The following is a 10,716-nucleotide window of genomic DNA, read 5'->3' as shown; positions in this document are numbered from 1 at the left end:
AGCTCAGGTCATGATCTCGCCATCCAAGAGTTCCAGCCCCGCATTGGGGTCCGTGCTGACAGCTCAGAGCCTGGAGCCTGCTTCAGATTCTGTGTCTCCCTCTCTCTCTGCCCCTCCCCCACTTACACTCTGTCTCTCTCTGCCTCTTAACGATGAATAAACATTAAATTTTTTTTTTTAAATAATACACAATAGTGAACTACTTGCTGAAAATTAATTAAGTACAAAATACTACTGGGATCCTGAAATCTGAGCAACAATCTATTGGGGAGAAGTAATATATCAAGAAAAAAATCTAACCAAGATTTGATTATTTGATTAGAGTCTTGAAGGAAGAGAGCAAATGTATTTGAATATATTTCCAATAAAATTGGTGTATTCAAAATGCTGTATTGATGATTTGTGAGTACAGATATTTTATTTTTCCTGTTAAGAAGGGCTCTTCCTATGGAAATTTGACAGCTAGTAGCACAGTAGAATTACTGACTTAAATCTTTTTCTCAGTGCAGTTTTGTTTCCATTTCTCCACCTTATCACAAGGACCTGACATTTCATTAAGGTACATGACTCATTTCTGGTAAGCCTTGGGGTTATCCAAGGTTACACAATTCTTTCCTTTTTTTTTTTTCCCCAAATCACTACATGACAGGGTCTAAGGAAGATGACTGTCATATTGCCACTAGCATGCATGACTAAAGGAAGAGAATCTATTCACGGCCCAAGTTCCTAGTATAATTTCGTCTCTATCCCTCATGGTACAGTACCACTTGCTACTTAAAAAATCATAATGCACTTTAATATTAAATATTAATATTAAATGCACTTAAATATAAATTCATAGAAAGTCATTACCCTGACATGCAATGAACCAAAAGGATATTATTTTAAACAGATTCATAGATAGGGACTTAAAATCATAGATATATATATTTATAAGGTTTATAAGGTTTTTTTTTTGTTTTTTGTTTTTTGTTTTTAGGGAGAGAGAGAGAGGATGAGCAGAGGAGAGAGTAAGAGAGAGAGAGAGCGAATCTCAAACAAGCCTTGTGCTCAGCATGGAGTCTGATGCGGGGATCAATCCCATGACCTGGGATCATGACCTGAGTAGAAATCAAGAGTTGGATGCTCAATTGACTGAGCCACCCAGGTGCCCCTATAAGGATTTCTTTTAATAGACTATATTATATTTATAGCACCAAAATAGCATTACTAGAGTCTTTTTTTTTTAATTTATTTATTTATTTATTTATTTATTTTATATATGAAATTTATTGACAAATTGGTTTCCATACAACACCCAGTGCTCATCCCAAAAGGTGCCCTCCTCAATACCCATCACCCACCCTCCCCTCCCTCCCACCCCCCATCAACCCTCAGTTTGTTCTCAGTTTTTAACAGTCTCTTATGCTTTGGCTCTCTCCCACTCTAACCTCTTTTTTTTTTTTTCCTTCCCCTCCCCCATGGGTTCCTGTTAAGTTTCTCAGGATCCACATAAGAGTGAAACCATATGGTATCTGTCTTTCTCTGTATGGCTTATTTCACTTAGCATCACACTCTCCAGTTCCATCCACGTTGCTACAAAAGGCCATATTTCATTTTTTCTCATTGCCACGTAGTATTCCATTGTGTATATAAACCACAATTTCTTTATCCATTCATCAGTTGATGGACATTTAGGCTCTTTCCATAATTTGGCTATTGTTGAGAGTGCTGCTATAGAGTCTTTTATTGGGAAAATGGAAATAGTCATTGCATAGAATGAAAGGCTATGATAATAGTCATTAAGATGGAATTCTGTCTACATTGGAGAATCAGTAAAGACACAATATTAATTATGGGTCAAATTTTCATCTTAGGCAGTGAACTACATGTGATTAGTTTGATTGAAGTAGTCAGTAGAATCTAGAGGGATGGATTTCCTTTTAACACATTTTAAATAAACAATCCTTGCAAATAGCATAAAATATCTCAAGTTAGTTATTTTCTCAGTGCTTATAAGATGATATAAATTATATATAGTGATACTCCATTTCGACATAGGCCATTAAGCCATTCTGATTATTAGAGTAATGTTGTCACAATTGTTTCAGTCATTGAATTTCAATCATAAACTTTGTTCAAACATAATTGATCATTAATGTTCTCACTTGCTGCAGGCTCACTGTACCTTTTTAATACTTCAAAATCATCATCAGGAAGTGAGAGGTTAATCCCCTCTGCATTATAGTTGGTCATCCTTGAGGGAAGCTTCTTCAATCTAACGAAATGACAGTGAAGGCGAGTACAAAGAACAGTTTACTTAGGGTACAGTATAGATTTCAACACAATGCCAAATATTCTTTGTAGCTGACCAGTTATAAGTTTGGGAAACAATTTGCTTCATACCTGTATCAACTGGAAATAATGTGAACAAATGGGTTGAATTTTTATGAGGTGGTTTGTACTCCTCAAGAAAGAGAATCCTGGCATAAATTTAAAACACCAATCTTTTGGGGCGCCTGGGTGGCGCAGTCGGTTAAGCGTCCGACTTCAGCCAGGTCACGATCTCGCGGTCCGTGAGTTCGAGCCCCGCGTCGGGCTCTGGGCTGATGGCTCAGAGCCTGGAGCCTGTTTCCGATTCTGTGTCTCCCTCTCTCTCTGCCCCTTGCCCGCTCATGCTCTGTCTCTCTCTGTCCCAAAAATAAATAAACGTTGAAAAAAAATTAAAAAAAATAAATAAATAAAACACCAATCTTTCAAAGCAATTAGTTGCACTGGCCCCTGGAGTAAGAATATTCATGCATCATTATCAAACTAGACATTCAGAAGCTATTTAGTACTGCTATAAACATAAGTTATGCTTATTTCAATATACCCTAAGTCCTTTTGAACGAAACTGACTTGTGTTTCTTCAAATACTTGGATTCTTTTTTGTAAATCACAGCTTATAATTTTCTAACAATCAATTCTTAGAATTAGAAGATATTTTAAATGCTTAATAAGTGTTGTCCAAGACTTACTGACCACTGATAACTGATTTTTCAACTCCAACATACTAACAATGTATAAATATATCCTCAGTGAGCATTTTTACCAGGTTTTGTTCTATCTCTAAAAAGTCCTTTCTCTCTGAGCCTACAACTTTTTTGAGTGGGCCGTCAGCCCTATTTCCATCTTTATTGCTTAAATATCTGTATACCATTCTCTTAGGTATTTATACCTTTCCTTACTTAGCCATTTTCTTACTAATAGATTATTATCTGTTTTATTCTCTTATAATAAGTGCACCATAAGTATCTTCTTGTATAATTTTCTTATTCCTGCATTTAAGATTGTTTCCTTAGAATAGATTGAATTTTACTGGGCCCAAGAGCTTTAAAATTGTAAAGGCTTTTACATATATACCACTAAATTGTTTTCCAAAAGGTTGTACGAGTGATCATGACCAATGGAGGAGAGTGCCTATTTTACTGTACTCTCATTGTATTGTCAGAATTAAAGTGGTAAGAATATTGTCCACAAAATTAAACTAAACCAGTACAAAACAAAGGCTGATGACTTTGTTTATACAGAAGTGATCCAGTGAAGCAAGAAAGGGTTTATACGATCTATTCAGGAGATTTGGGGTTAAACATAGGGCACTGTACATATGCATTTATCTTTGCTTCTTTCTGAAACCTAGCCAAGTGGGAGTAAAAAAATAAATATGGTTTAAACAAAAAAATAAAATAAAAAAGTCAGACAGGAGATGGCAACATGGTTTTAGAAGTTGGAAAGTAGATAAATGATGGAAAGGAATGCCAAAGGCAAGCAAGAGAGTTCTCAGTGGAAGGGTTCTTGCACTAGAGGACTAGGTATGGTAAAGGTAAAAAACGGAAAAGATAAACTACAATTCTTTGTAAGAATCTCAGGGCTCCTTCCCAATCTTTTACAGCCATACAGCTGTCTCTCTCACTCCCTGAAAAAGAATAAAGGTTTATTTGGTGACGGAATTGAACTAGAGGCTCTATACACAAGGACACCCAAGGCATAGCCGAAGAGGAAGAGAGGCTGGCATTTAAAAGAACAAATAAGGGAAAGTCTAAAGCCTCTTCTTACATAATACAAGGGAATTGTTAATGTCTTAAATTGGTAATTCAAAAAGTTGGAGAATAACCCTCTTATTTATAACTACATAGATAGGTATCAGAAAAAGTAAAAGAAAAATTTAGGGGAGAGGGATTTGGGAATAGGAAGAAGTGAGGAAAGTGTCAATTGTTTTTTGCTATAGACTTTTAAAATGTACATGTATTATTTTGATTTTTGAAATCTGTGCAGAAAATAAAATATGGTAATAAGGCTATCCACCTGAATGAAAGGACTAGTGTTTATATTTTGGACAGCTCCTTACTCCTGGGTCCTAAGAGTAGGGAGAAGAACCATTTAAAGCAACAAGGTGCCTGGGCTACTGAAACTCACCTTTTCTGAGTCTGTTGTCTCTGATCTTAGCTCTCTCAAGTTGAGAGGCCAGTGAATTAACCAAGAAAGAGAGCATGAATATATTGGGACATAATGGATTACTTAATGCCAAAACCTACTAGATCATCGTTAAATAACAACTCAGTAATACATGGAATGAAAGTCTCTCTCTTTCTTAGGTATGCAGACTCAAGTTAACTGTTTTGTAGATCACTCCTACTCTTCCTCACAAGCCCTCATTTTGGCCTGGCCTCATCAATGTTTTTCAAACAGCCTACCTAGAATAAGTGAGGTTCCTCCTCTCAATTTCATTTACTATCTTTGCACGCGGTTTTATTATTAGGTTATTTTAATAAGGTGAAGGTCCTATTTCCAGAGTAACCAGGAATGGTGTATGTGCAGAACAGCTTTAATTTTTAATTCTCATAATGCCCTAGAAGCTATTTTTTTCTTGAAATGACAAGAATACTAATCATTCTGCAATTCTGTCCATTTACTCTCTTATTTTTCTCTCTCTCCCCAAATTCTGAGCAACCTACACTGTTTATCAGAATATTATTAATTAAACCCATTCTGGCTCTATGAGAGAGCTTAGATGGTGTTCCAAATTTTTTATAAATAGATTCCACTTAAAAAAAATTCCCCCTCTAGACACTGAATTTGTCAGTTCACTCTATTTTTTAAAAAGGAAATAATTTATAAAAAATTAAAATGTTGTATTCTTTATTTCTGTCCCCAGTATTCTTACACACTCGAGTGTACATGAAAATTCACCTGTGGAGCTTATTAAAAATATGGTTTCCTGCTTCTCCACCTGCTTTTTGTTCAGGAGGCCTGGGGTAGAATCTAAGTGCCAGTATTTGTACCAAGTGCAAGTGGATTCAGAACCAGCTTCAGAAAAACACTAGTTGAAGCATGATTTTTCTTTTGTATTTGAGGAGATAACGTGGCATTTGCTATCCAGAAAATATTGCCACACCTAAGATATGCAATTTATATAGCATGAATATTTGGGGACAACAAACCCATGTGTGGATATGAAATACACACATTAAGTTTCCAAATTATTGAAATATAAACTCATATTAAGAAGAAAATAACACTAGTATCTGGAAACTCTCTGAAATCCTCTAAAATGCAGAGGAAAACAAGGATTATCTGATGTTTATCAATCAAGTTATTATTTGCCTAACAAATGAAATATGATTGGGGATTTAAGAGAACCCAACGTAACAGACTTTTAGAGATAACTCTCATTTTCATGAAAGTGATTAAGAGAAAAATAATACTGGTGCTAATTAAAGTTAAAGTAATTTGAAAGACACAAAATGGAAAGAATGCATCATATAAGTTAATTTTAATGATTAAGGATAATTTAGCATGCTTGTACTAATTGTGATGTTTTTTATTCCTGGTTGAACATACAGATTTTTTTTCCACGTTTCTCACTTGATTTCTGTGTGTCTTGAAATATCTTAATCTTCTTACTTCTTTAAAAGCCAGTGAGCCTTTCTGGCTAAATTTATAAAAATGGAACAGAGTAATTTTGTTAATCTTGCCAGCTACCTCTTTTGTTCAAATGCCAGCAATCTATGAGGCAGCTTGGCTCAAATGACCAATACATTTGGTTCTTGGCTGATTAATTCTCCAGAGCACCCGGCATCTGTCCAGAGAGGGGATTGGAAATCTTCAGAGAGCCGTCTAAGCACTATGATTGGAGGTCAGCTTTACATATTATTGTCTCTGTTTGAAATCATATCAATTTCAGTCTTCAAACTGTAGGCATCTGAAATTTAGTATTGACTTTTATTCTGTTGATATAGGTGATTTGATTTTATGTTGCAAAATACGTATTAGACAAGGTTCTGAATTTTATAATTCAATTTCTTGTGACAAAGTTAATAACCCGATGGGAAGGTAAGGTAGAAGACTCAGCCAAATGCCAGAAAACGGTCTTCACCAAGAAACAAAGGGGAAATGATATTACTTTTGCCTCTAAAGGGGATCTGAGGGATATTTCCTCAAGATGCTTGCCTCCAAGCTGGCACCAAAAGGTGTCTGGGGGCACCTGGGTGGCTCAGTCGGTTAGACATCTGACTCTTGATTTCGGCTCAGGTTATGATCTCAGGGTCATGGAATCAAGCCCTGTGTTGGGCTCTGCACTGACCACAGAGCCTCCTTGGGATTCTCACTTTCCCTCCCTCTTTACCCTACCCCCCATGGGCATGCACTTTCTTTCTCTCTCTGGCTCTTTCTCTATAAATAAAAATAAATAAATAAATAAATAAATAAATAAATAAATAAATAAATAAAATTTTTAAACGCTGCCTGAAGGCACGTCATCTGTCACATTCTTATCTTGAAGTGCATCTTGTACTAGTGCATCCCAGTACTATAGAATGGTAGTTTCTATAAATGGGAGTTTCCCATTTTTTTATTGCTTTGGCTGCATACTCAACAATTTGATAAGCTATATTTTCATTACCATTGAATTCGAAGTATTTTCTCATGCCCTCATGATTGACTTTTCATTTCAAGCTTAGGTTAGTTAGAAGTGTTCTGATTCATACCATGCATACTTTCAGACCACACTGCTATGAAGCTTGAAATCAACCACAAGAAAAAGTCTGGAAACCTCCAAAAGCATGGAGGTTAAAGAACACCCAACTAAAGAATGAATGGGTCAACCAGGCAATTAGAGAAGAAATTAAGGAATATATGGAAACAAATGAAAATGAAAAAACAACAATCCAAAGCTTTGGGATGCAGCGAAGGCAGGCCTGAGAGGAAAATACATTGCAATCCAGGCCTATCTCAAGAAACAAGAAAAATCCCAAATACAAAATCTAACAGCACACCTAAAAGAAATAGAAGCAGAACAGCAAAGACAGCCTAAACCCAGCAGAAGAAGAGAAATAATAAAGATCAGAGCAGAAATAAACAATACAGAATCTAAAAAAAACGGTAGAGCAGATCAACGAAACCAAGAGTTGGTTTTTTGAAAAAATAAACAGAATTGACAAACCTCTAGCCAGGCTTCTCAAAAAGAAAAGGGAGAGGACCCAAATAGATAAAATCATGAATGAAAATGGAATTATTACAACCAATCCCTCAGAGATACAAGCAATTATCAGGGAATACTATGAAAAATTATATGCCAACAAACTGGACAACCTGGAAGAAATGGACAAATTCCTAAACACCCACACACCTCCAAAACTCAATCAGGAGGAAATAGGAAGCTTGAACAGACCCATAGCCAGTGAAGAAATTGAATCAGTCATCAAAAATCTCCCAACAAATAAGAGTCCAGGACCAGATGGCTTCCCAGGGGAGTTCTACCAGACGTTTAAAGCAGAGATAATACCTATCCTTCTCAAGCTATTCCAAGAAATAGAAAGGGAAGGAAAACTTCCAGACTCATTCTATGAAGCCAGTATTACTTTGATTCCTAAACCAGACAGAGACCCAGTAAAAAAAGAGCAAAAATTCTCAATAAGATACTAGCAAATCGAATTCAACAGCATATAAAAATAATTATTCACCATGGTCAAGTGGGATTCATTCCTGGGCTGCAGGGCTGGTTCAACATTCGGAAATCAATCAATGTGATACATCACATTAATAAAAGAAAAGATAAGAACCATATGATCCTGTCAATCGATGCAGAAAAGGCCTTTGACAAAATTCAGCAAGCTTTCTTAATAACAACCCTCGAGAAAGTCGGGATAGAAGGAACATACTTAAACATCATAAAGCCATTTATGAAAAGCCCACAGCTAACATCATCCTCAATGGGGAAAAACTGAGAGCTTTTTCCCTGAGATCAGGAACACGACAGGGATGCCCACTCTCACCGCTGTTGTTTAACGTAGTGTTGGAAGTTCTAGCATCAGTAATCACACAACAAAAGGAAATCAAAGGCATCAAAATTGGCAAAGATGAAGTCAAGCTTTCACTTTTTGCAGATGACATGATATTATACATGGAAAATCCAATAGACTCCACTAAAAGTCTGCTAGAACTGATACATGAATTCAACAAAGTTGCAGGATACAAAATCAATGTACAGAAATCAGTTGCATTCTTATACACTAACAACGAAGCAACAGAAAGACAAATAAAGAAACTGATCCCATTCACAATTGCACCAAGAAGCATAAAATACCTAGGGATAAATCTAACCAAAGATGTAAAAGATCTGTATGCTGAAAACTATAGAAAGCTTATGAAGGAAATTGAAGAAGATATAAAGAAATGGAAAAACATTCCCTGCTCATGGATTGGAAGAATAAATATTGTTAAAATGTCAATATTACCCAAAGCTTTCTACACATTCAATGCAATCCCAATCAAAATTGCACCAGCATTCTTCTCGAAGCTAGAACAAGCAATCCTAAAATTTGTATGGAACCATAAAAGGCCCTGATAGCCAAAGTAATTTTGAAGAAGAAGACCAAAGCAGGATGCATTACAATCCCAGACTTTAGCCTCTACTACAAAGCTGTAATCATCAAGACAGCATGGTGTTGACACAAAAACAGACACATAGACCAATGGAATAAAATAGAAACCCCAGAACTAGACCCACAAAGTATGGCCAACTAATCTTTGACAAAGCAGGAAAGAATATCCAATGGAAAGAAGACAGTCTCTTTAACAAATGTTGCTGGGAGAACTGGACAGCAACATGCAGAAGGATGAAACTAGACCACTTTCTTACACCATTCACAAAAACAAACTCAAAATGGGTAAAGGACCTGAATGTGAGACAGGAAACCATCAAAACCCTAGAGGAGAAAGCAGGAAAAAAACCTCTCTGTCCTCAGCCGCAGCAATTTCTTACTTGACACATCCCTAAGGGCAAGGGAATTAAAAGCAAAAACGAACTATTGGGACCTCATGAAGGTAAGTAAAAAGCTTCTGCACAGCAAAGGAAACAACCAACAAAACTAAAAGGCAACCAACGGAACGGGAAAAGATATTTGCAAATGACACATCGGACAAAGGGCTAGTATCCAAAATCTATAAAGAGTTCACCAAACTCCATACCCGAAAAACAATAATTCAGTGAAGAAATGGGCAGAAAACATGAATAGACACTACTCTAAAGAAGACATCCAGATGGCCAAAAGGCACATGAAAAGATGCTCAATGTTGCTCCTCGTCAGGGAAATACAAATCAAAACCACACTGAGATACCACCTCATGCCAGTCAGAATGGCTAAAATGAACAAATCAGGAGACTATAGATGCTGGAGAGGATGTGGAGAAACGGGAACCCTCTTGCACTGTTGGTGGGAATGCAAATTGGTGCAGCTGCTCTGGAAAACAGTGTGGAGTTTCCTCAAAAAATTAAAAATAGACCTACCCTATGACCCACCAATAGCACTGCTAGGAATTTACCCAAGGGATATAGGAGTGCTGATGTATAGGGGCACTTGTACCCAATGTTTATAGTAGCACTCTCAACAATAGCCAAATTATGGAAAGAGCCTAAATGTCTGTCAACTGACGAATGGATAAAGAAATTGTGGTTTATATACACAGTGGAATACTACATGGCCGTGAGAAAGAATGAAATATGACCCTTTGTAGCAATGTGGATGGAACTGGAGAGTGTTATGTTAAGTGAAATAAGTCATACAGAGAAAGACAGATACCATATGTTTTCACTCTTATGTGGATCCTGAGAAACTTAACAGAAGTCCATGGGGGAGGGGAAGAAAAAAAAAAAAGAGGTTAGAGAGGGAGAGAGCCAAAGCATAAGAGACTTAAAAACTGAGAACAAACAGGGTTGATGGGGGGTGGGAGAGAGGGGTGGGTGGGTGATGGGTATTGAGGAGGGCACCTGTTGGGATGAGCACTGGGTGTTGTATGGAAACCAATTTGACAATAAATTTCATATTAAAGAAAATAAAAATAAATAAATAAATAAACATTAAACAATTGTTTAAATTACATATATAATATATACATATATGACTATATTAAAAGGTGTATCATGTATAAAAAAAACGAAGTGTTCTGATTCATTTACACAAATGTGGATATTTTGTAGTTATTTTTTCCTTATTGAGCCCTGATTTAATACCACAGTATTCACAGAACATACACTGTCCTATTTTCAACCTCTGGAATGTGTTGAGATATGATTAATAGTCCAGGATATTTTGATAAATGTTTTATGTTTTTAATAAATGTTTTTGATAAATGTTTTTGATAAATGTTTTATGTACACTTCTGCAATTTGTTGGATATACTCTCAATCAAGTCAAA

Source organism: Lynx canadensis, chromosome B3 (assembly GCF_007474595.2).
Source record: "Lynx canadensis isolate LIC74 chromosome B3, mLynCan4.pri.v2, whole genome shotgun sequence".
Classification (NCBI taxonomy): Eukaryota; Metazoa; Chordata; class Mammalia; order Carnivora; family Felidae; genus Lynx; species Lynx canadensis.
Note: the sequence above shows the minus strand (reverse complement) of the source record.